The 25,421-nt window shown below is 48.0% G+C and overlaps 2 long non-coding RNA genes across 2 annotated transcripts; both read left to right on the forward strand.

Annotated features, from left to right (window-relative positions):
- Positions 1–3: 3 nt before the first annotated feature.
- Positions 4–5,773, forward strand: LOC135418669 (uncharacterized). Its single transcript, XR_010432616.1, has 3 exons — positions 4–135; positions 3,889–4,075; positions 5,491–5,773. It is a non-coding gene; the product is annotated as an uncharacterized LOC135418669 (long non-coding RNA).
- A 1,075-nt stretch (positions 5,774–6,848) lies between these two features.
- On the forward strand, positions 6,849–25,147 carry LOC135418672 (uncharacterized). The gene is made up of 3 exons (XR_010432620.1): positions 6,849–13,411; positions 17,453–17,554; positions 20,651–25,147. It is a non-coding gene; the product is annotated as an uncharacterized LOC135418672 (long non-coding RNA).
- The last annotated feature ends 274 nt before the right edge of the window (positions 25,148–25,421 follow it).

Consider the following 25,421-nt stretch of genomic DNA (forward strand, 5'->3'; position numbering starts at 1 on the left):
AATGCTGCTGCTTCATCCTGAGGGTCACCTTCTCCACCCCTTGGGACTCCTCTCACCCAAGATAAGGAGCACACAGCCCTCCAGGCTCAAAACAAGCCAGACATTTCTCCTGTGGAGTTGTTTTAATGCCACGAGGTAAGTCCAGGCAGATAGTGATAGGGCAAAGGGGAACGGTTCTAAACTGAAAGAGCAGAGATTTAGATAAGATGGTAAGAGGAAATTCTTCCCTGTGAGGGTGGGGAGGCCCTGGCACAGGTTGCCCAGAGAAGCTGTGGCTGTCCTGTCTCTGGAAGTGTCCCAGGCCAGGTTGGAGGGGGCTTGGAGCAACCTGGGATAGTGGAAGGTGTCCCTGCCCATGGCAGGGGGATGGAATGAGATGAGCTTTAATGTGTCTTGCACCCCAAACCATTCTATAATTCTATGAAGGACCCTCCCCTGTAAATCCTCACACTTCCTAAATAATAAATAAAACCTTCTGGTTGTTAGTTGCTAACTAGTTGTTAGTTTAATTCAGACTCAGCCACAAGAAAAGTAAAAAACATCCATCCCTCCATATGCTGCCCAGGGCAGAACTTGGCTAGGATGGAGCTGGATCCACTCCAGCTCTGCCTCAAATAAGTCATTATAGCACTATAATGGCCTTGCTTTATAAGTGACTGGGGATTCCTGCCTGGAGGCCCTCTTCCAAACTCACCCAGGCACCTTAAAAACTGAAAAAAAGGACTAAATTAAGGCAAATGGCACCACAGAAAACTGCAGTAAAAGCTACTTATAAGATCCTTCATCTGCCACCCAGCAATTTAGCGATGTGCCACTTCCCCCTCCTTTTCCAACACCTCCAAATTACCTCCACCGTGACACCACAGCACTGATTGATTTGGGATTCACAGGCAGGAGGGTTTGCTTTGCATCACGGTGGCTCTGTCAGAAAACCCCTCTTTTAATGATGTTGAAAGACTACATATATTATAGCTTCAGACCTTGAAATTTCCACCCTACTGGGAGAGCTAAGAAATTTCCCCTGTTGATCCTAAGAAATAAGTGCTTGGTCTCTGCAGAATTCAAGATCTCAAGTAAAAAAAAATATCTTTAGCACTCAGCCGTACCGAGATCCGACTGGGAGAAACACAAACCAGGGAAGTGCTGCCTTCATGCTGCTGAGCTGCTGCAGTAGAATGAAAGTAAGCTTCTCCTCTCCATTTCACAGCTGCCCTTCAAAACTTTGGGAGGTTTTGAATGAAGTAAAAGGTCTATTATGGGCAGATCAGGTCTCGGGGCAAAGCTAGAAAGTATTCCTAGAGACCATGAGAAACCCACTTTTAAAGTATATAAATAGATATGATATTTTACACATATAAATATCATAATTCCACTCAGTTTCTGGCCAATAATTTTAGGTTTCTAGCCAAGAGGTGACTGCTGGATGTTTCCAACCCGTTTTCTAGCAAGAAGACAAATCTATACCAGGAACCTGCAGGGTTCAATCAGCATCACATAAGGATGTTGAGAAGGAGGGTCAATTTAAATTAGATGTAAGGAAGAAGTTTTTTTTTACAATGAGGGTGGTAAAACACTGGCACAGCTTGCCCAGAGAAGCTGGGGATGCCCCATCCCTGGAAGTGTCCAAGGTTAGGTTGGCAGGACTTGGAGCAACCTGGTCTGGTTGAAGATGTCCCTGCTCATTGCAAGGGGCGTTGGACTAGATGACCTTTAGAGATCCCTTCCAACCCAAATACTCCAACTCTATGATCCTCAGGCTGCTGTTGCCAGCCTAACCTGGGGGATTTAAATTGCAAGGAAGATTTGGGAGCTTAACTTGCATAAAAGCCACTGCAACTTGTGATGGTTGTGACTGAGATGGGTGGAAACTGTTCTGGTCCATGCTAGGGAAAGAGTCAAGAAATGCTATCAGCAACACCAAGCTTTGAGCAAAAGTAGTTTAAAATGGACAGCAGAGGAGCACTCATTTAAAGGCAGAAGGAGGAAAGTGTGCTGGAAGAGGAGAGTCAGAGGATGGAGCCGGGGAATGAAAAGTGACAGATGAAAAAACAGAGATAAAAGGATCTGATGGGCTAGAAAGAGGGAAAGAAAATGATCTACATCGCTTTAACTACATCGCTTCTGGCCGAGAAATCACTATTTTAAAGGTTTCACAGCTTTCTTGGAAATCCAAGCCCTGAGCCCCAGGACTGCCACCGAGCTCACAGGAGCAGTGTGACACAGGCAGCACACACTACAGACAGCATTTGTCACAGAGCTGAAGGGACACCACTATCACTTCAAAACATCGCGTTTTTTCTGCTTTAAAGGGTTTCACGAGTGTTGTCACAGTAACAAGATTAGGTGGAAAACATTTTTCTTCGTGCCCTCCAGGTGTCTGTGCAGCTCACTGGGGCCCTGATCACAGACAGACCCAGACTGTCGGGTCAGTTCCCCCACACACACCAAACCCAATCTCATCTAAAACCTTTGTAACCTAAGACTGGAAATCCAGATGGCTGCAGAATCTGAAGCTATTTTGAGGTGATTTATGTTGCTTCTAATTGGTTCTGAGACAAGATTTTTTTTTTAAGCAACATTGATAGGAAGCTTTGTTCATCTCTGAGATTCAGCCCTCTAGAAATGTGAGACACATATAAAAAAAACCCACCACACTTTTTTTTTTGTGGAGATGTCTTGAGAATCATGCAGGGCAGAAATGCAAGCAGTAAATGAGCGACATAAACTGTGAAAACTCATCTTGAACATTCTATAGAGCAAAAACATCAGCCCTGAATGCACTGCCAGCATTCACAACGTTTGACAGTCTATTACATGTCACACAGACCAAGGAAACCAAACCCACTCAAGAAACCCAGGGCTCAGGTTCCCCAGACAGGCTGAGCACCTGCACCAGCATGGGGAGAGCCCTCATTCTCAATCAGTCTCAATGACAGCTAATTAACTAATTAGTTTGATCACCCCTCCCAGGCTCACAGGGAAGGAGCGGTGGGAGCTCCAGCTCCAGCTGGGGGTGGCATTTGGAGCTTCCCAGGCCAGGGACATCTCACTGTGAGGGAGGGGGGTGGCCCCTAAAGCAGCCGAGATGGGGTCTGCTCCCACCTGCAAGCCACTGCATCAGCACCCCCACGTGGATGTGATCCAGCCATCACAGCATCACTCCACATCCTCCTGCAGTTTGTGGGCTGTTCCCACCGATGGTTTTGCACCCCTCTTCCCCATGTGAGGTAGTTTCCAGCTGGGATGGACTAAGCTGTCCCTCCCCACCTCCCTTCTGCACACACACACACAGCCACCTTCGCCAGCTTCCAGACATGCCTATTAATTTTTGGAGACTTAGGCAAGAATATTAATTGCATTCCGGAGGCATTCAGCATAATAAGAAAAAGCATTTTATACCCTGCATTGTAATCTGGTGAGGAAACAGAGCTGCACAAAGCTGTTATTTGTGAAAATCAAGGCACATCCCCAGTCTGGCTGCAGCAGAATAGTGACCCCCAGCCTCCTGCATGAGCTCCTGTTACAAAGCAAATCCCAGAAAACTTCCTAGCCTTCGCCTTGCTTCGTTCCCACTTCAGCCAAACCTCTTAACTCTTGTCTGTGAATACCAAGTTCTTGCTATTTGCATCCCCCACCCCTAAAGGAAAAGGCTGTGCTGCTCCTGCATCCCATCACAGCAGGCTCTGCAGCACCTCACCTGGCTGGACCCACCATGGGAAGGGATTGGGAATGCACAAAGGCCCCCTGGAGATTCCAGAGCTAAACCCAACAGCCTTGAGGAGGTCGGAGAGTTTTCAGTATTCAGATCCTCTCGTTTTCCTGTGCAACACCCCTTATGTTTTCCCAGCCATAAAATTGATGTTTATCTCGCTTCTAACTGCCTTACAGAGATCATTACACATTGCAAATTCAACCATTTGCAGACAAAATGAGCACGGAGCAGCCTGGGAACTGTCACACCACCCCTGTTGCCTTGCCACATTGTGATGCCTTACAACCTTTAAGCTGAAAATTAACATATAAAACCAAGGGACCTGGAAATATTTGTTGGGCGAATGCAGAAAACCAAGCAGAGGTAATTCTTCCACCCACCCCACCCCACCCCCTGCTTAGCCAGGGAAAATTAATTTTTAAGCGAGACAAATTCTGCAGCTCTTCCTGTGGCATCAAACAAACAAAAAAAAACCAAACAAAATAACCCAAGAGGAGGTTGTTTTCCCTTGTCCAAAATCTCCTTGCTATGTGAAATGTCTCTCTGGATCTGTGGCTGTCGGAAGGGACAGAGGGGATAGAAGGCAAAAAGGGGGATGCAGAAGTCAAAACAAACCCCAGTGGGTTCAACTCCTGCACGTCCTGGTGTCTGTGCCATGAAGGAGCAGGGAAGGGATACTGAGCTCTGCGCTCCTCATGCTGATGCCCTCGGAGATTTCCACCCCACTCACTCTCAGGTAGCTTTATTGGTGGCCACAGTAAAGCCACAAGCCGGACACAGACCCTCTCCCGAGGTCTCCAAGTGCTGGAGCAAGGAAAGCTGATTGCTTGGAAATCTTTAGCCCTGAGATATTCCAAGGGTGTCCTTTTGAAAACATTGCCATCTTGTGTCTTTTCAGACACTCAAGCGCTGGTTGCCTTCACATTTGAGCCCATTCAGGAGCTTTATTACACACAATCAGGGACAATAAAGACCCGTGACAGTTACAGATGGCCTGGCTGTGTCCTGTTCCCACTGCTACCTTGTAAAGTTGGACAGTAACGTTTCCCTCATTTTTTTTCATCTCAGTTTATGAGTCCTCTACCATGAAAAGCCACTTATGCCCTCCATAGTTACATATACCATATCCTTCAAGGCCAGTAAATCAGTCTCAAGTCATGTCAAATTTTGCGAAATAAAGCTAAATTGCACTTGTCCTCTAAGGCAAGAAGCTGCAAAATTGAGAGAGAATGAGCTCTGTTTAAAGCCAGGTTCCTGGCTGGCAGCCTCCCATGGTGTGCAGAGGCAAGGATCACCAAGAACCTCTACGTGAAAGAGAAAAGCCTGATAGCAGGGAGCCCCTCTGTGCCACCCCAAGCTGCCTCCATAGTTTTTCTGTAAGTTAAAATAGCCCAAGGTCACACCATTTCCCTCTATAAACTGAGCTCCAGGGCCCCACGGGCAGAACACAGAGGGCTGAGAGCAGGACAGAGCCAGGTTCCAGCAGTGTTTATTCACTGAGGCTTGTTCCCTGGGCTGGATTTGTGGTTGGAAAGAAAACTGGGGAGCTGATGGGATCATAGCTTCTTGTTTTAAGAGGGCTTTTTTTGTGCAGACAGAAGTTAGAGAAGTACTAGCACAGCAGGGTTTTGCTCTGCTGAGCCCATCTGGGCTCACTCAAAGCGGTGGGCACTGCACCGAGAACGGGGGAAACTGAGGACAAAAAAAAAAGCTTTGACCCCAAACCTACCCTTTACATTTTTCAGGGGCAACAGTGACTTGTCTTTTCCCTTCTGCAGCAGAGTTAAACTTTCATGAAAGCTGAATTAAGTTGGAGAAGAGCCAGCTCCAGGGACAGACAGCAGTGTGATGGAGTAAGAGCAAGGAAGACCCAGACAACTGGTGTTCCTGCTAATTCCCCTTCCCTGCATCCCACACTGCCAATTTTTAGGGAGCTTAAATTGCTCCATCCCACCATGGCAGAGCATCCAGCCTGGCACAGGCACTAAGCAGCTCTTTCACCATTTCTCACCAAAAGGCACCGCTACTTCAGAAAAAAATAAAGTTTATTCCATGGTCTAAGCTCAGGAGTCTTCTTCCCTTCACAAGGCCACCTCATTCCACACCACACGAGCCCAGAGCACAAAGTACAAGCTCTCCATGTGGAAAAATGCCTCCCTAGAAGCAGGAAGGATCCAAGATACACACACACACAAAAAGAGGAGAATTACGAGCAGCCATGACAGAGACAATGAAAAGCAGAAAACAACCCGTGCCAGATCCTTAGCTGATAAAAACCCAACGTGTATAACACAGCTTCGGGCTGGGATACACTCAGCCCTCTCTGAATGTTTAATGGGAGCATATGCATCAGTTAATCAGCAGCACAAGACACAAAGCATTTTGTACCTCCTCGCCACAAGTTGTGCAATTAAAAGGCTTCTCATTCAGGCACGGAGAGAAAAGTCAAGGGACTTTGGCTGTGAAACATCCATTATTCAAAAGTGTATCCATTATTCAAAGTTTTTCTTAAAATCCTATTGTCAGCTTGAAAGGCAAAAGAAAATGAGTTTCTGAAAGCTGTGCTCTGTTGATATTCCACTCCAATTTTTGCTGATTGTAAGTACTAAAACTCCAGACATTTTGAGGAGCTAAAGAAATCCTTCACAGCTCCTGAGAAAGGCAACACCTTTCTCAGGTAGTGGGTAGTCACAAGCTTCTCCCCACCACCACACTTAACTGTACCTAGCAGGGGTGTGATACACCCTGGCCAACAACACACTCCTTTTCCCAAATTGCTCAGCTGCCCCAGCGTGAGGCCAACAAGCATCTGTTCAAGAGGAGTGCTCAGCAAGCAACAAAGACACCCATCATGGCACTCCACCTGCTGCTTGACACCCCCAAGCTGAGCTGGAGGAAGCCTGAGTGGGATGCACAAGATTCTCACACTGCCCAGGAGCTTCCACGTAGGGTGCCAGGACTCGACTGCAGGAGTTCAAGGGGGAAACACATCCCAAAGGTGCCTCCTGCCATCCAGATGTGTGTGTGCAGAGGGACCAGGGAGTCATTGCTCCACCACAGTTCCTGCTGCACAGGGAGAACACTGGGATAACTAAAGAGCCCTGCTCCAGGAAAAATGGAAAACAGTAGAAAATATTCAGCAAGAACAACAAATTATGACACATTACTAACAGTAGAATATAAAAATAAGGATTTACCTCCTCTAGGAGATGGAAAGCATCAGGTCCAGGCATCAGGCATCTCTGTAGGGATGAAGTGGGTCCTAAGTCCAGCTGGCAAGTCAGTCCACAGGTTGGAATCAGGTCCAGGGAAAGCATCCAGGCTAAACTTGCTTGACTACATCCAGAACAGCAGGGTTTAAGGCCATGCTGGATATACTGAGGTAGAGACTACTGTTTCTGCAACTGAGCTTACAAAACAAGAAAAACTTCCCGCCAGGTGGAACTTTATATAGAGTCCCAGCCCGTGGGTGGGGATGCTCAGCTGAGGCCAGTCAGGGCCACCAAAGCTTATAAAGACACTCAGAGGCCCAGGAAGGGCTTATGAAGAGGTGGAACAGGAAAAGGTGGGCCTGTGCTCTAGGGTTGGTTGCTAAAAAGGAAGCTAAAATGAAATAATTGTTGCAGTTACGTATAGTATAAAACCTAAAAAATAATCCAGAGTAGTGAGACAATATAAATGTTTTTTCACCTTAAATAATATGTGTGAAAAAACAACAGGAGCTTTAGAAAAGTTTCTCTGTCCCTGAAGAGGTAATGCTATAATGCATAGTAGTCTCTCAAGGCTTCAAGATTCTTTTATTTGAGCAAAGGAAGATGAAGAAAAAGCATGGCAGAGGTAAGTAGCATTCACTGATAAATACCTGTTCTAGTTGTAGTAATATCAGAATATATGCCATTAAGGAGGCTTGAAATCAGCTTATTCAGGCTTTTTGTATGGACTATGTATAAGTGTGTGGAACCTTCTGTGGTGTGACCTGAACACACCAAAGACACAGTTTCTCTAAAGCAAATTGACAGAAGGATGGTGATTGGAGACTAATAAATGCAGTAACCTGGGTATAACATATAAAAGCCCTTAAATGCTGCTGGAAGCTCAGTGAGTGCCCCAGGGCCAGGGTCCTGTTCTTCCACCATCACAGTGACTATTTTTCTGCTGTCAAACTACCAGCTTTAGGTGTTGCCAATAACTCGGGGACAGCTTGATGTATAAAATGAAGGCATTATTCAGCAGTCTGTGCTGACAGCTATCTTTAAGCAGCACATTTATCTAAAGTACAGTGATGCTTCAATAGTGGATACCTGTAGAGTGCTTCCAAGGCTCTAAAATGAGCTGGATATTATCTGCAGGATGGCTATGGCTTACAGCTTATTTGGACACGGGTTTTTTTTTGCTGCAATGGGCCATTTTCTGCTATTACCAGCGAAATAAGCTTAAAACCCACTTCTTTTCTTCTGCAACGCGAAGCTGTGCGTGATGTGATGAATTTGCAAAGCTTTTAAAGGATGGACGGGAGTTAAATAACTTCCTCCAGGGCCTAAGGCGCTGCCGAGCAGGACTGGGAGTCGCTGCTGCACCCAAGGCAGGCTGAGGAGGGGCATTGCAGCAGAGGAAGCTCTGTGAACCGGAGGCAGCGCTGAAGCAGCTTGTGTAGCCGGAGTTTGTGATGCTGGAACAGCAGGGCACAGCACAGACAAATTGCAGCGCTGTCAGATGAAACTGTTCGGCTGTGGTGACTCCACAGTCCGTTGTAGCTCAGGTTTCTCTCGTTAAGCTTCAAAGAGTCACAGACGGCTCGTTAGCGGAGATTCGGGTTCCTTTTGTTTGCAGCGAGTCTCATAAAGGAAACAGTGTCTGCAATCGACCCTCCTGGGACCGAGCCGGGTTGATGCAGGGTCGGGAGCACACTCCTTCTTTCCAGGCAGAAATGCCTGGGAATGTGGTGGGCTAGGGGGAGGGAAGACAGGAGAGCAGTGTCCTTTCCTTGCTGATCACTGCTGGAGGCAGGATGGGCTGGGGAATTCGTTCCCTGTTCAAAACACGCACAGCAAACCTTTATTCTGTCACCTTTCTCGTTTTGGACCTCATGTCAGATCAGACCTTTCTGTCAAGCTGCTCGGATACCTGCCAGAGCTGTAACTTCCTGGAGTTTGGAAGTGTGTTTTGTGCTGGTTTTGGAGTTTGTTTTTAGAAATTTTAGGAATAGGAAGAAAAGGCCAGTGGGGACTGGTGCAGGAAGGATAGGTGAGACCTGTGTGGCTGTGGACAGTGGTTGAGCTGCAGAGTCACCTCTGGATGGCTTTTTGTGGCAACCTCACAGAAGGTAAGTGAGCAGGAAGGGCAGACTGATGCAAGGGAAGAATTCGGCATCCGAGTCTGGGCTTTCCACTACTGCTGTTGAAATAACTCAGGACCAGACCAGCTCCTGGGTATTCCTGTATTCTACATCCCTGAGTGTGCTGGGTGGTGGCTATATAAATATTTCTGTGGAGCTAAGCTGTTACTTAAGGATTAAAATACCATCAAATAAGTAAAAAAATTATTTTAACACCTTCAGAGGTGCCCAGAGGGGGAAAATGCAAATGAAGGCACATCAGGATCCACTAATCCACTTCTAAAGTATTATCCCAGCACATTATTCTTTAAGAACACAAGCCCTTTGGTAAGGGAAGGAGTGGGGGTTTGTGACATTGCCATTAAGCACTTCACAATCCTGGCCTTGCAGTACCCAACGAGGAGTTAATGACTCCCTGGCTCCAACCCAATGAAAGGAGATTAAAAAGGGTGAGGGGAAAATAGGATTTCTTGATTCAATATTTTTGTTTCTTAGAGAAGCAGGACTCTGGAGACTTCTGTGCCAGGGGCCTAATTGCACACAAAACCCTGCTTCTACAAAATAAAGGAGCTTTGCTGAAATATTCTGAGGAATCTGCTCCATGCTTACCCCTTCTAGTTTGGAGAGTGCTTCAACATGGGCATGGATATTTTCTTCCTGGCAATACTGGGAAATGGAGGAGACAGAGGAAAAAATAGAGAAATCATATTCCTGGTAGGGACTTGAAAGGCAGACAGATTCTTGGGAAGCAGCAGATTATGGGGAATAGAGGGAATTTTTTTTCTTGAAAAATCCATTCCCACACCAACCTGCAAGGAGAGGGAGGAAAGAAGACAGATCTACTAGAGGTCTTGCACCTTGTCTTGAGGCATGATCTGCATGCTGAGGAGGGCTTTTATTTCAGTGTGACTTTCCAGAGCTGCCTTGAAGATGTTTAGATGGGATATTGGGAAGAAATCCTTCCCTGTGAGGGTGGTGAGGCCCTGGCACAGGTTGCCCAGAGAAGCTGTGGCTGCCCCATCCCTGGAAGTGTTTGAGGCCAGGTTGGATGGGGCTTGGAGCAACCTGGGCTAGTGGAAGGTGTCCCTGCCCATGGCAGGGGATGGAATGAGATGGACTTTAAGGTATTTTCCAACCCAAAGCTTTCTGTGACTCTGTGTCCCCAACAATGGCCTTGATGCCATGTCAACTGCTTTGCTGCTTGTGAGCATCTTCACCTCCTCTCTCTCTGCTCCAGCTGCAGTTCATGTTGTGGCTTGTGCTGCTCTTCGGAGCCAGCTCATATTTTGTGTCATTCCCAGCTGCCACTGTCACCTGAGATCAAAGGTATACCCACCACCCCATGCAGAAGCTGCTCTGCTCAGAGAAGCCCAGAGCTGCTCAGGCTGGAGGTGTGTTTGTCATTTTATTTATAGCAAGTGGGAACTTGAGGCCAGTGGCCAAACACTGTATATATTTAAAATACATGGATGGCACAGCAGACAAACATGCCATTCATTTCTGGAAGGTACAATATATTTCTAAGCCATAGGAATCCCCCTGCCCTCAGGGATGTGCTGTGGGAAGGAGGGCAATCCCCTCCCCTCTGCCCCAGCACAGAGCTTTGATGTAGTGAAGTGAAACCTTCTGCTAAGTAGGGACTTGTGTTTGATGCTGACTTTACAAGCAGGAGTACATTAACTCCAGGCTGTATTGGAAATGTCACTCCTGTACTGTTCAGGCAGCCTCCTCTGTGGAGCAGGGGGAGGAGGGTGGTATGGATCAAGGTGTAGACATGATTCCTGTAGCCTGTCCCGTCCTCTGCTGCTGTCTCTGCATGGATATCAGGACACAGCTTTATCTCTATGGCTTTCTCTGGGGCCACTTCTGTATTTCAGAGGAGCAGAGAACTTGGCAATTCAGCTGGCAGCTGCTATGGAAAATTCCACAAGTTGGACACCCCCACTACAGCTCCCTGGACAAGGCAGAGTGGCACAGACCCTGCCCCTCACAGCCAGAGTTGCTGTCCTGGAGCCCATCAGGGGAGGCACACATGGACACTGAGCTCAGCTCCTCTTTGGTGAGACAGCTTTGTGTTGGTGCCTGCCCAGGATGCTTCCCAGGGAGGGGAACAGGGAATTCACTCCTCACTGCGTGTGGCCCGTGGGCTCTCAGCTCTGAACAGGTTCACCAGGAATGTCAAAATTCTTTGTAGAAACTTTGTGTTGAAGAGTGTTGAAGCTCATACTGCATCTGTGTGGGTTTAGCTTATAAGAGTTGCCTTTCCTGCAGCCCCTTACAACTTCCTACTGATGAAATTCAGCAGGTCAGGGCTGTTCACTGAATCTCTCCCTGGTTATATCCCACCTGGATGCTGTGCAGTCCTCACCTCCATGGTACCTGCATGCTTTCCCCTGCTTAGAGGGAGGGAAAATCAAGGTGCAAACCTGAAATGATCCCCCCAGCTTATACAGATGTGTGCAGAAGAGACAAGATGCCAGGTTTTTTTGACAGCTGAACACACAGGTTTGGGATTACACTCCACGTGCTGCCCTTTGAGCAGCTGCTGCTGCCACTTACCCTGGTTGAATCCGTGTCCCGTGGTCAAGAACCAGCAAGATTGTGCCACAGGTGTTTGATGTCCTTGTAAAACACCTTCAGGGATCTGCCACAGCATCTGCTTGAAGACCTGGGACACAAGTAAACTCTGTTGAGCTGGTATGTGGAAGTTTGGTTTAATAGTTTTTACATCTTGTAACAGCCCACTGTTTGAAAGTCCCCTTTCTCCCCAAGCATCCCACTCTGGCAGTGGTGCCAGGGCAAGAGAAAAAAGTAATCTGAGTTTGCAAGGCAGTGGTTCAGGCAGAACAAAAACCTTGAACAAAGGGACAAAAGTCTTTGCAATTTTGGAAAACAAAGACTCTGTATCCTCACCTTCTGATCAAGGACACACTCTGCTGCCACAGCTTTAGTGCCAGTCACACCACTTACTCTGTGTCCCTGCCAGAAAACCCGCATTGGATGGGTGTCAGGAGAGAAATCACATAGCCCTGCTGTTCTCTCTGAATTAAACATTTCATTTCCCTGTGTTTTCCGGAAGAACTGTGAACAGCTCATGCTATTTCTAGTAACAGTCCACTTAGCAATCGCATTAACTGCATGTATTTATCTCCTTCATCTTTTGAATGTGACTCCTCCATCAGCAGAGCTCGGCAACCCTCACCCACATCCACCACCGCGATGCCGAGGCTTGGTGGGGGCAACCTCCGTGGCACGAACCTCACTCTCCACCCACAGTGCCCGATGAGGGACCTCGAGCCCATTCCCAAACTCTTGCATTCCTGCATTTTCTTACCTCCTTCACCTTGCACGAGGGCCGAAGGCTGGGGAAGTTGCAAGCGGCAAAGCACCTGGTGGGCAGGAGATGGCAGCAACAGCCCAGCAACCGCTTTGCCTCACCGGGACGGGGCTTCCTTTCGTCGGGAATACCGGAGCGTTTTTGCAGAGGAAAGGAGTCGTTTTCACACCTTTGGACTTCGGAATTGTGATCAAGGCACAGGAGACGCCGCTCCCAGACTGGAAAATCAAAGGAGGTGGCTCAGCGTGAAGGATTTGGTGCGAGGAGGAGCACATAAGCATCACCCGTGCAGTGAAAGATGTTTGTTCTTCCAGTCTATGTTGGTCATTACCGGAGACATTTGAGGATTGTAGCTCCTGGGTGCAGGTACATGAGGCCCGGCAGATTTTAAGCATGGTTTTCCTGACACATGGGATGTTGTCCCGTGGGAGTTGGTAGAAAAGGAGCAGCATACATTGAGGAGCATTGTGGTGCTGGGACAGTTTTGTGCTATGCTTCAGTTTGGGATATTTGTTCTTTTAGTCTTTGATAATTATAGGAGATTTGTGTGGATTTGAGCTCCTGAGTGAGGTATGTGAGGCCCTGTGGATTTTAAGTTGGACATCCCCTTTCCCCAGTGCAAATAATTTGGAAAAATAAAAAACACACTTTCAGAGCTCTGCTCTTTCAAGGGCATGGGAGATAGGTCCTGAACACGCCACAGTGGTGGGGGTGCGTGCTGGGATGTGCTGGCAGATACTGGAAGTGACATGTGGGATGGGAGTGAGGTCTGAACATCATGCTACCTTGCATCATGGTTTTAATCTTCCTCCTTCCTTATGTCTTCTACACCTTTTGCAACCTGCACGTAACCTTTGTTTGCATGTCCTGTTCTTAGGCCGCTTCGCTAGGATGGGATTTACAACATCCTCCAGCTCTGCTGCTGCTTCTCCACCTGGATGTTTTGGACATGTCACTTGTGTAAGTTCAGTGTCCACACTTGTAAAAAGGAGGCAAGGACCCTCTTCTCTGTAAAGATCCTGGAGAGGTGAGGAGAGGTAACTTTTTCTTGCTAATGCATCATTTAGGGGGCTAATGCATCATTTGAAAGCAGGGCTTATGCTGTTGCAAGGTGTTGCTCAAATGCTACAAAAAGAGGTAGCCCCTCGTGTTGGGGAGAGTTTCAGGGCAAATGGACGGGGCAGAGGCTTCACAGAGGGGACTGCAGGCACTGTCAAATTCCCTCAGTAGGGCTTTCTCTGGTGTGTGGAGCTGGTGGCCACTGCCCTGGCAGCAATGTTTGCAGAGGGACAAGAACAGCGGGAGAGATCCAAAGAAAAGAGGGTGCTGGAGAGGGAGATGATTTGAGCTGAAAGAGGGAAACAGAGGAACAGCAAATCCTGGAGATAAGACCAGGCAGGGCAGGTACAGGATCCCTTGAGAAACATGATTGATTTACTTCCCCAGTGTAAGGGCATTAGATTGTTCTCGGGGATCCATCAAATGCCACAATTCTTTGCAGTGATCACTGTACTTGGTGGGGCTGCAGAGGAGGGGATGGGACATCCTGCATAACCAGAGGCATTGCCAGCTTGGTAGCCCTGAGCATCTCCTCTCCAGGAGGCTTGTCCAGGATGCCCACCCTGAAACACAAGACCCTGCAGGAGGTAAGGCTGAACCCTCCGTCCTCTTGCCAGGGCAGTGTTTCATAAAGCTCTTCCAAATAAAGCTGAGGAGTATCTTCGGGGTGCTCCAGCATGGTGGTGTAGGAGCAAAGATCTTCAGTGCTGGGCTTGGGGGGGAAGCAAAGGAAGTCCTGCTGTGGGATTGAGCTGCAGGCACCCCTGGGGGAGACTGAGTGCTGAAGGGGAGAGAGGAATGGATGGGGGAAAAGGAAAAGGTGCCTTGTCCCACCTCAGGGGGACTTGAGAGGCAGAGCAGGGTTGTTGCAGCTCTTGGCAGTGCTGCCCCCAGCACAGCATCCCAGGACACGGCTGCCCACATGCATCCCCAGGGAGCTGGGCACTGAACACCGACTGAGGCTTTCAATACTGGGTAAATACAAAAATGCTGGGTAAATATTTAGAGCGTCTAAGTAGATCTTTGCAGCTCCGGTGAACCACACTGGCAGAAAACTTTGCAGAGGAGCATTTTGCATTCCAAAGGCTAGATTTCTTTTTTTTTTTCCTTTTTTTTTTTTTTTTTTTTTTGCAGTGAGAGAGTGTTCCTCTGCAGGAGCACGTGGTGGTTCCCAGCAGCAGCAAAGGGCTGCGTGCTACCATCGCAGTGTGTCATCACACCGGTTTTCCCGATGGAGAAACCAAATATGCAGGGGCCATGGGGTTGAGTCAGAGCTCACAGAGCCACAGAGAGATGGGGATGAGAATCCCTGATCTGCTGACTCTCTGTCCCATGGTTTAACCACAAGTTCGTCCCTTCCCCTCAGGGGATCTCGCACTCCAAAGCTGTGCTGCCTTTTGCGCATGATTTTGGGAGAAAACTATTTTCAGGGAAAATAATGTGCTACTTGGGCTGAAGCATCTTATAATAACTCTCTGTCCAGAAGGCAGATGGGAATGCATGCAGGGGAGGGAGTATGAGACAACAAATTTGAGTTTGGAGAAGCCTGTGTTGGCTGTCTGGTACAGCTGTGACCCTAAGAGGGAGACCATGGTACATCCAGCAGTTACTGCTCCACACAGCAGTTACCCCACAGAGGCACAGGGCTGGGCTGTGCCACGTGTACAGCGTGGCTGTCCATCCCATGTCCTGCCATGCCTGTTCCTTGACAGGGAGTAAACTTTGCTGGCTGACTGTGTTGGAGGCAGCTCCTGCTTGGCAGTGGTGATCACACCACCTGTGTGTCTTTATCTTCAAGTGAAGCACGTGTTTGCACGTCATCATCCTTTTGTTTGGCACTCAGGATGGGGAAGAGAGGTGATTTCCTCTAATAAAATCGTGCCAGAGCTACAAAGACCAAAGCAACAGCTACGGGACTGCCAGACAGGATCTGTGCCCTGATCAGAGCTCCAGCTGATGTGCCACAACGTGGGATGCACTGCAACTGAGTGGATGTGAGATTTTTCCATGTATCCCCTTTTTCCTTCTAGGATTGGCTCCAATTAGTGGTATTTTAGTAGCTTAGGGAGAGTGCCTTTCCTACTGTGGTCATGAGCCCTGGTGCATTGTGGTGATGTGAGGGAGGAGGGAGCAGGCTCAAGCTAAGTGCTGGTACTGGTTTTAGATATACTGTATTGTTACTAGACGTGCACAGCTTGGATCAGAATCCTGCAAAAGGATCATGAACTGGCTCTTCTCTGGGGCAAGTGGATATTAAAATATCAGCTGTGGTCATAGAAGATGCAGTGCTGAGACTGCACTCCCATGGAAAATATCCTACATATCTCCTGAGTGCTCAGTGTTTGTCAGTCTGCACTCGTGCACAGGGAGCCCTAAACGTTTTGGTCCGGACCTGCAGAGGTGATCAGGCACTGCACACCTGGAGAGAGGAGGTTTGTGGGAGCACTAGCTGTGGTTTGGGAGTTAAGGCTGCTGGGATTAAAGCTGTGGAACTGCAGGGCAGTCACAGCATGGGCTCTCTCCACATTATACACTGTCCTTCCCCACTGTCCTTCCCCTCTGCCCTTGCCAGGCATCAGCCCTTACCTGTGCGCTGAAGTGGACAACTTGAAAAGCCTTTTGCTGCACTTTGCCACGGGGGGTCTGTCAGCTCATTTCATCCATCACATAAGCATAAGGCCAATGGTAATTGCTTCTTGTCTCTGCTGTACAGGGCTGCTTAAAAAACAGGGGCACAGCCATGAAGTGTCATTGCTGTGACATTTTCTGGCCAGAGAAAAAAAATGCTGCTTCCCAACAGCTTCCAGCTTCCCTCCCATAGGCAAGGAAGGACTCACCTTAATCTGCTTGCCATAAAGGCAGATGTAACCAACCTGAATGACTGTGAATCACTGTGCCCCTGCCTAGGATGACTGTCTGGGGGATGAACTGGTGTTTCTTGGCCAGCAGTGTAGGAAACAGGATGGTCAGCTCCTCCTTGAAGCCATTCAGATGTAATTGAGATGAATCCCTCGTGGAACCCTCCTGGCTTCTGCTGAACTATGACACAGATGGATCTGGCTCACTGCATGCAGCAAAAGCTGCTTAATTAGAGCAGCAGCTCAATTTATTTGTTTTGGATCATCTTTATTAGCCATCACTTAAGCTTGTAATTAAGGGCAGAATAGGGACTGTAGAAAGGGTTCCATCCTATGCTGCTTGTCTTCCCCCCGAGTGTTGCTCTGGTCTGCTCAGCACCTTCAGGACTCTCTCCTGTACAGACAGCACTGCTGTCACCTGCGCTCCAAATGCTTGTTTTATTCCTGGAAAAGCTGAAAGGAAATGACAGTATGTTTATCCTGGGACACTTCTAATTGACTGAGGTAGAATATCTGATGCCCCAAATGCTATGTAGGCACAGTAGGAGCAGCAGGTACCCCCTGGAGGGATGTTGCTGCCCATCTCTTTATTAAAGTAAATACCCAGGTAGGTTTGTACTCCCTCACCCGGGAAAAAGAGAGGATCAAATCCTTGTGGAGACCCTGGCAGGCAAAACAAAGGCCTGGAGAGTGAGACCTGAGGCTCACCTGGTAACCAAGGAATCCCAGACCTTCTCAGGAGAGAAGAAATGCAAAGAAATGCAGTCCTCAGAAATGCAAAGCTACATCACTGCTCTGATTGTGGCTGTTATTGTCATGTGTTTATAACCTTGTGTTCAGTGGAGGTATTGCTGTTCAGGTGTTTCTTCTCAAGTGCCCAAGGTGTTTTTATGGTTTTCAGTCTGCCTCTATACCCCTCCAATGTCCTGGATCTCTTCCCTGCAACCCTAAATCCTGGTTGCACTCTTTGGGCTAAAGTGCTGCTGTGACCAGCACCACACAGCTATTTTTCACTGTAAGGCAGTTCCTGCTCTGAGACTGAGTTTTCTTTTGTATGATCCAATTCTGGCATTCCTACGGTTTATTTTAATTCAAGTTGAACTAGTACAAGCATTGGCATGTAGCTTTAATGACCTCTGTGTTTTCAACAGGGACTGAGTATCTCATTCCTGTCACTGCGACCTGCTCCTGGGTGAAGATGCACCATGGCCATCAACCCTGTGGGGCAGGCTCTGCTCCCACGAGGCTCCCAGGTGAGAGGCAGGGGTGCATCTCCACCCCAGGATTTTTGCAGGTGCCCTCCTGGTGGGAGATAGGGCTGGACTTCGCTTTGAGAGCTGACAGCTACAATCAACTGCTTGTGTGTGGTCCAGGAGGAAATTCCCCAAACTGGCATCCAGCCCCTGTAAAACCACAAGCAGCTCCTGTTTGTGGTGCAAGGGAATGTGCATTGACTGCCAGGGTCTGCTCACAGGACAGGGGAGAAGGCTGGAGGTTCTCTTCATGTGTATGTGAGCTGTTGTGAGCTCCAGAGCAGTGTTCTTCCTTTATTTGTTCGAACATCTAAAGGAACAATAGGTTGGAGGACTGGGAGGGGAGAGGAGGAGTTTGCTCCTCCTTTCTTGTGAAATGTCAGCATCTCACAGAGCTCTTGATCACTCGTGTTTGGTGGATGATTCCACTGCCTGCCCCCTCGGTTGCAATGGTAAATACGGAAGGGCAGCATGGGGAACCCCACAGCAGTGTTTTTAATGAAGAGCCATGTCCAGACTACACCAAACGAGGTTATTTGTGTCCTGGTACAGCCTTTGTTTGCAAACAACAGCCTCTCTAGGTAACCACACAACAGAGCACAAGTGCCTTGTTATTTGCATTTGTCTCTGTTCACAATAGGGAAGGAAGGGAACCCATCTGTTTGGGCAAGGGAGACAAAAATATAGCAGAGAGAAGTTGATTAAATTCATAATACAGGCAGCCCAGAGAAAGAATCCCATGTTTCTGGAGATGGAGATAAATCTAGTGATTATTCTTTGCACCAAGTTCAAGCCATCTAACTGGGAGACTGACAAGAAAAATAGGGACAAAGAAATCATTCCTTCCTTGTTGGCCTCATTTCTTGCTCAAAGTTAAAACCCAGACCTCTTTGGCTGAGCACAGTCCAGTAACTGCACCCTGTCACTGACCCCCACGTCCATCCCACGACCTTCCCTGCACTGACTCATCATGGCATCTGCTGTCGTCACCTCCCCAGTGTCCTGGGGACCAGCTTCATCACAAAAAAAGAGCTGGTTCAAAGGCTACATTTTTAAATGCCAGTCCTGGGCTCCCTGAAGATGATCCAACCCACTAAGAGAAAGCTGGCAGGTTTGTCACAGTCTTGCCTTTGCTTGTTAGAGTCAGCTGGAGAGTTTTACAGATCTGTTCTGAAGGTTGCTGGAGGCTGGTTATTTTGTTTTAAAGTCAGGGCAGCAGCAGACAGACAGCCACTATTAAAAAGAGAAATTAAAAAAAAAGAAAAAGCCATTTTGGCTTTAAAGCCAGCTGACTGCTTTTGACTGCTGAAGGATTTATGTCTGGATATTCCTGACCTGCAAGGCAAGGGGATGTGTTGTCAGAGCAGAGGATTTGAGCAGCTCCAGCAGACGGAGAGGAACCTCCACCTTCTTTAACAAAGGCCCTGTGCTGACTTGTGAGTGCCTTTGATCAGATTTCAGGTACCCTGGCACGGCCACATCCAGCCATTCCTTGAGCTTTTTGGCCAAAGAAGAGATCCAGAATCAGAACTTTGTATTCCAGCACCAGCCTCTTCATTTCCCTCTTCCTCAAATCCCATGAGAGGGGGAAAAAAAAAGTCAGTGCTGTGCATGCCTTCACACTTGTTTTTCATGAAGGACTTGGGATGAAGACAGATTTCACCCTAAGAGCATCCCATTGGCAGGATAAGGTGCTGTTATCTCAGGCTGCTCCCTTAGTCTCCTCTGAGTAGTTTTTCTCAGGTTGAGAGGATGTTTCTTAGCAATTAGACAGAAATTGGCTGTTTTGGTGCACTTTGGACGTATTTTACAAAGGTATCCAACGTGCTGCAAAAGGGCTGGCTCCAAGGAGGAAAAAAATGTTTCCCAGCTAGAAGAGTCATAGAAGTAAAGAGCTCACAAGGGGTCAGTTGGTCACCCCTCACCCCAAGCTGTCCACGGAATCACCAGGGTTTATTTTTGGATGATGTTCTCCCAAGACTGAGTCATATTTCCTGCTCAAGAGTTGCTCTGAAAGGCTGGTGTTGCAGGAAGGGTCCATGTTTCTGTCTGATTCATGCACTAGGCGGGAGTGGCCCTTTCTCTTGTGTTCGGGTGGACTTGGATTACCAAGTTCATATGGAAATTAGAGCTGAGTAAACAAATATTGATCTGCCCAACCTCAGGTCACAGCTGAAAACAATGTTCTGAGGGAGTATATTGAAGGGGCAGAATCCCATCAGATGGTTATAAAGGCAGGGTGAAATTCAATCCTGCTCCAGGGAGTTTGCAACCTCAGTATAATCAACAGGAGCATCTGAAAACCCTGGTCTAGATGGGTTACAAAAACCGGTGTCTTCGAGTGGTTCCTCCTCTAGTAGCTGTGTCAGAAAATGATTAATAAATGGTCCAGACCTGCTCAAAAGAGGAGGGTGAGTGACAGCGAAATAGCTGTGTTTTGGGGGCATGCAGGGCTAGAAGTGGATCGGGATGGGAGGAGACAACAGCCCATTGGAGGGAAAAGCAGGGCAGTGGGATAGACTCCCTCGGGATGATTAATGCCGACCCACACACCACCATCGTTCGAGGGATGAGCGTTCCTTTTAGACAGTGACTTGCACTGCTGAATGTGCAGTGTGGTAATTTTCCAGGTACTTGGCCATTTGACTCAAGGGTTTTTTTTAAACATGCTGGATGAGATGTGATGTCTTGTGAGCACTGGAGTGGAGGCAGCAGAGTGGATTTTTCCCACCGTGGTGAATAAAGTAGGACATGTTGCTTTCCCAAGCGGAGTCTCTGGCCCTCCCGTGTCTCTACAGGGTCACAGTTTATTTGTTAATACCTTACAATGTTAATACCTTCTCAATGGTCTGAATATTCCTCTAAAATATTCCTCTAAAATCCACACTGTGACTTTGGAGAAAAATTCAGGCTATTGAGATCGGTGTATTCAGGCCAATGAGGCTGGCTCATTGCAGGTCTGATCCCTGCAAGATCTCTGGGATTACTGAGAAAATTGCTATTATTTTCCCAGTCACAGAATGGTTTGGGTTAGAGAGCATCCCGTTCCAACAAACTGTCTAGTCAGATGGCTTTTCCCTGTTTTCTCTCCACCAGGATGGAAGGACAGGAGCAACCATCCATCAAGGCACATTGTCACCAGCCCGGCAGACAGCAAGCACCAAGTGTGGAGAGGACAAGCTCTCACAAGTCCACATTTTTCTGTGGAATTGCCCTGGTTCCTGTTTCATGGGACAGCAGCCTGGCCTCGACTTGACAGAGTAGGACAGGGTAGCTTGAAAGGGGCTGTCGAGGGAAGAACAGCTGAGAGCTACAACGATCCCAGTGTGTGTATAAATAGAGACAGGGCTGTTATCCTGATGAAATGAGACCAGATGTTTCTCCCAAATCCCTGCTCTCTGCTAGTGAAAATTATAGTTTAGTTACAGCAGGGCGAAGCGGGCAGCAAAATGTTTTAGACCTACTGATGTTGGGAAGTCAAAGGGGAAAAATGCCCCACTGGGGCGGGGGATATCATGCCCTGTGATGCAGGGATGGATTGGGGACGGTCAGAGTGGGTGAGAGCTGGAGGAGCCCCTCGCTGCCTTTGTTCTATTTTGCTGCTTCCTATCCCGGTATTAACGGGCTGAGTTTAAAGCCCATGCTGCGACTGCCTTTTGTGAGGTAGAAATTCAGTGTCAGCACATGTATCCTGGAGGCAGTTGGCATGAGATGAAGGAGGGATGGCAGCAGCAGTTAAAACTGGGCCTTGGCTCTTTAATATTTAACTTTCCCCAGTGCTGTTTTTTTTTTTTTTAATCAGTTTGTGCATTATCTGCCATCCCCGTTCAAAGAGGGTTTTAGCACAGAGATTTCAGTGCTTAATCCCAGGGGCAGGGAAAGCGGAAGAGTCTCTCTGAAGGTTCCAGGGCTCAGTCTGGCCTCAATTACACCAGCCTAAATCAGCAAAGAGTGGCCACGACGGACTTTGATGTGACCGCGTCGGGCTGGAGGTAACAAAATTAGGAGTAAGTCCCATATCTGTCCAGGAGATGCCTCTGGTCCCTAAGGCCCCATCCACAGGGAGTTCCCAGGAGGATATAAGCATTGCCTGGCTGGCTCAGAATAAACGTCCACCTTGGGCAACAACCAGTGCCTGGCCGTGGCCAGCTGCAGATGCTTAGGAAGGGATATCGGAAGAGGGAGAGTATAAAGTGATCCTTCCTCCGGCATATCCTCCCAGCTCCTGGTAATCAGCAGTTGAGGGACTTCCTAAGCCGGAGGTTGCATGAATTTGTGTAATCCCTTTTGTTGTCTTTTTTTTTTTTTTATTATTATTATTCATTTATACTTTTGGCCTCCACGACATCCTGTGGCAATAAGTTCCACAATGTAATTATGTGTTGTGTGAAAAAGTACTTCCTTTTGTCTGCTTTAGGCCTGGCTCCTGAACATTTCTCTCCGTGATCCTTCGCTCTTGTGTTGTGAAGGAAATGGAAAAGAATTCCAGCTCCATACCAGACCTCTCTTGACCTCTTCAGACTTCTCTGTCTTTGTTTGTCCCAAGGTTTTGTTCTTCCAAATTGGAGCTCCTTGTTTTTCTAGCCTTTCTTCCTCATATGGTATCTATCCCATTACTTCCACTGTCCTTACCGCCCTCCTCCACGTCTCTTCTCATTTTATTATTGCCTTTTTTTGAGATAAGATCACTGAACTGAGACTTGATCACTCCTGAAGACACGAATTCATTCTGCTGGAAGAAGGTCAGCTCAAAAGGTTTTTTTTCCTAAAGTCACTCTTGTGTAGTTCAGTTTCTTCTACAACACGTACAGTCTCAGGCTTAATGGAAATACATATGCAGCTCTCTTCAAACACTTGGATTTGACCTATTCTGAGCAAACCTCCAGTCCTAGTTTAACTAGAGCCTGTGGGTTAATGTGACATCCACAAGTAGATCAACTAATGGGTCTGGTTTACACGAAGGGAATGTCATGTATGTGCTTATATTACTGCTCATTTATTCCTGCACAAATCCCCTGTGCACTACTGGTGGAGAAGGCCCACAGCCAGAACAGCTGAGCTGGTGAGCCTGAAACTCGGGAGTCTCTAATTTCCAGAACATCTTTATTTATAAAATATGTCTATTGTTGCTCCTGTCATGCCTGCAAAACGAGCCTTCCTATTTTAGTCATCCCTGCCCTTTATTATTGTTTGTGTTGCCCCAAACCTCACAAATGGGGCAGGAGAATGGGTTTTGTCTCCCGCTGCCGTGTGAATTTCAGAAACCACACTAGCCAGTCCTTCCAGACCTTGCTGCTAGGATGGCTTGATCATACTTGCAGATACAACCGGTCCTCACTTGATGGGAACCAGTTGCTGGTGTCTTGCACTGCTCCTGAATAAATATTGTCCCAGGATTGTGCTGCAGATTTTTAAAACTCCACTTTTGGCAGTAGCTTAGCAGCCACATCCTTCCCTCACAACACACCAGCTCCTCTCCTGCTTCTCAAAGCAGCTTCATCCCCCTTGCCCACCGTGTGCCTTGGGCGAGTTTCCCACAGCAGGGAGACAGCCCAGACTTGTGTAAAGGATGGAGAAGTCTCTGGGAGAGTAGGATAAACTTGAGGAGTTTATCAGATCGTGGCCCCTAAATGATAAGCTGGAAGAATATGTACGTTGTTATACTATCAGCAGCAGTGGGAATGAGCAGGGGTAGAGAGAATGTAGGAGGGAAAAATTGCTTTTCCTATTCCTTTACAGTATTATTATGGCTTTTTATGCAGATATCTGCTCTGGAAGGAGTATCCCACACACCCTCAGCTCCCAGAACTTTGAAATCACGAGGCAGAACATATTTTAGGGTGGGAAAGAGGAAGGAGAGGTTACTGGGTGTGCTGCTTCTGTGCAGAATCACCCCTGTCACAGTGGTAGAAGGATAAATCCTCACCAGGTTTCATCCTGGTTTAACTCTTCTTGTTTGTGGGAGTAATTTTAAAATCCTTATTTCCCAAAGAATTGAGGCTGACACCATCAAGCTCACAGCATCTGTCTTTCCCCAGATCCTGCCTCTTACCTCCTACAACCTCAGGAAGTGCTGAACTTGCTGGTCTGTTTCAAAGAAAACAAACAGAGGAATAAAGGTCCAAGAGCTAAATAAATCTCTGCAGGAATAATGAAAATTGGCAGCAAGGTAAAGCAGAGAGATCCTACAAGCCTCTGCACTGAGGGTGTCCGCCCTCTGCTAGACACCAGGTGTGAATTTGTAGGAAGCTGGGTTACATCTGTTTTGCCAATCATGAAACAACAAAACATTTGGAAGGAGGTTTATTCATTTTCCAATTCAGCTTGGAAATTGCAGCAGGATGCGTGTTCCCAACATAGAATGGAAAAACTGTGATGTGAATTCATGTTGTTTCTCTCCCAATTGGGTAGAGAATGACCCAATTATAGGGCAAGATTCAGGTCGAGCTCTCAGCCAAGCATGAGACAGAAACCCACAGGAAACAAAGTTTCATCAATTAATCATAGTGCTGGCAGGACTTTTTTCCTCCACTGAAATAGTTAATACACCTTCCATCGTGGACACAACTATACTGGTGCTCCAACCCAGTTGCATCAGGAGGGCATAGTTCGCTGCCACTTTGCAAGCCCTCAGCTCCCAAGAGGAACTTTTGGGAATTCCTAAGACAAACATTCAGGCTCAGGCAGCTGATCGGGACCTGCCAAGCTGCAGAGCTCAGGGAGTTACAGCCCTTTCTGAGGGAAGCTACTGCTCTTCAGCAGTAACTCACTGTCTGAACCCTCTTATTCTGCTGTAGTGCAAAACAAAGCATGGTGAGAAGGTGTGGGAGCTGGATCTCTTTTAAAGCAGCTGAATGGCAGCGTAACTGCCAGGGATCCATACTCGTTCAACTGCTATTGCAATAAAGAAAAAAATTAGTGCCTTTATACCAACGCAGAAGTTGTGTGCAGAGATGAGCCCTTGGACACAGCCTGTGCTAATGGGGATAATCACTGAATCTACGCACTTGGGTGAACCTATGCAGTTCATACTGATCACGGACAGGCATGGATTCAGTCCAAGAGATCACAGGGATGGAACCCAAAGCAAGCTGAACCCCTTTGCCCATCTTCCCTGAAAATTCCAGTCACGATGCCATGATTTAAAAGACAGCGTTGGATGCGTGCTTCCCTCACAGCTATTTTATCCTAGATTTTTAGAGAATGTGTACCTTAAGCACTGGGAAATTCACCAAAATAAAAAACAGAAATGGAAAACTAAAAGGTGGTGTACTTAGGGAGGTGGGTAAATAGGCATTCAGGACAAAACAGCCCGCAAATCCCCTAAATAAAATGGATTTTATCAAGCCAGTTGTCCTCCTTTCCCTGCAGCACATCTTCTCGTGTACCTGAAAGAAACAGGCTGCGTAAAGCGCATGAAAGATTTATCAGTCTCGGTCAGACGTGCTCTGCGCCCGGGAAACCCCATCTCGGTAAATCCATCTCCCTCACGTTCCCGTGGCGCTATCGGGAGAAAGGGCCGCTGCGAGACGCGCGTGGCCGTGCCCCCCCCCCGCGAGATTATCCCGATTAGTACTTCTTTGGGATGCTTCTCCCGAGCCACAACTCCCCTTCCACCGCTGCCCTGGCGCGGCTGAGGGGAGGGGCCGCTCGGGGGCCATTTTGAAGCCCCTCAGGGGCGGCCACACGGAGCCCCGCGCAGCGAGGCGGCCCCGGGATGGGGACGGCGGGGGAAGGGGAAAGGGAAAGGGCTGCCGGCGGCTCTGAGAGGAGGAAGGGTCAGAACCTCCGCCGCCTCCCACCCCTCCCTCAGGGCGGGCGGGGCGGGCGGGCGCGGGGGCTCCGCCCTCGCTGACGCGGCGGGCGG

Source organism: Pseudopipra pipra, chromosome 9, assembly GCF_036250125.1.
Source record: "Pseudopipra pipra isolate bDixPip1 chromosome 9, bDixPip1.hap1, whole genome shotgun sequence".
NCBI lineage: Eukaryota > Metazoa > Chordata > Aves > Passeriformes > Pipridae > Pseudopipra > Pseudopipra pipra.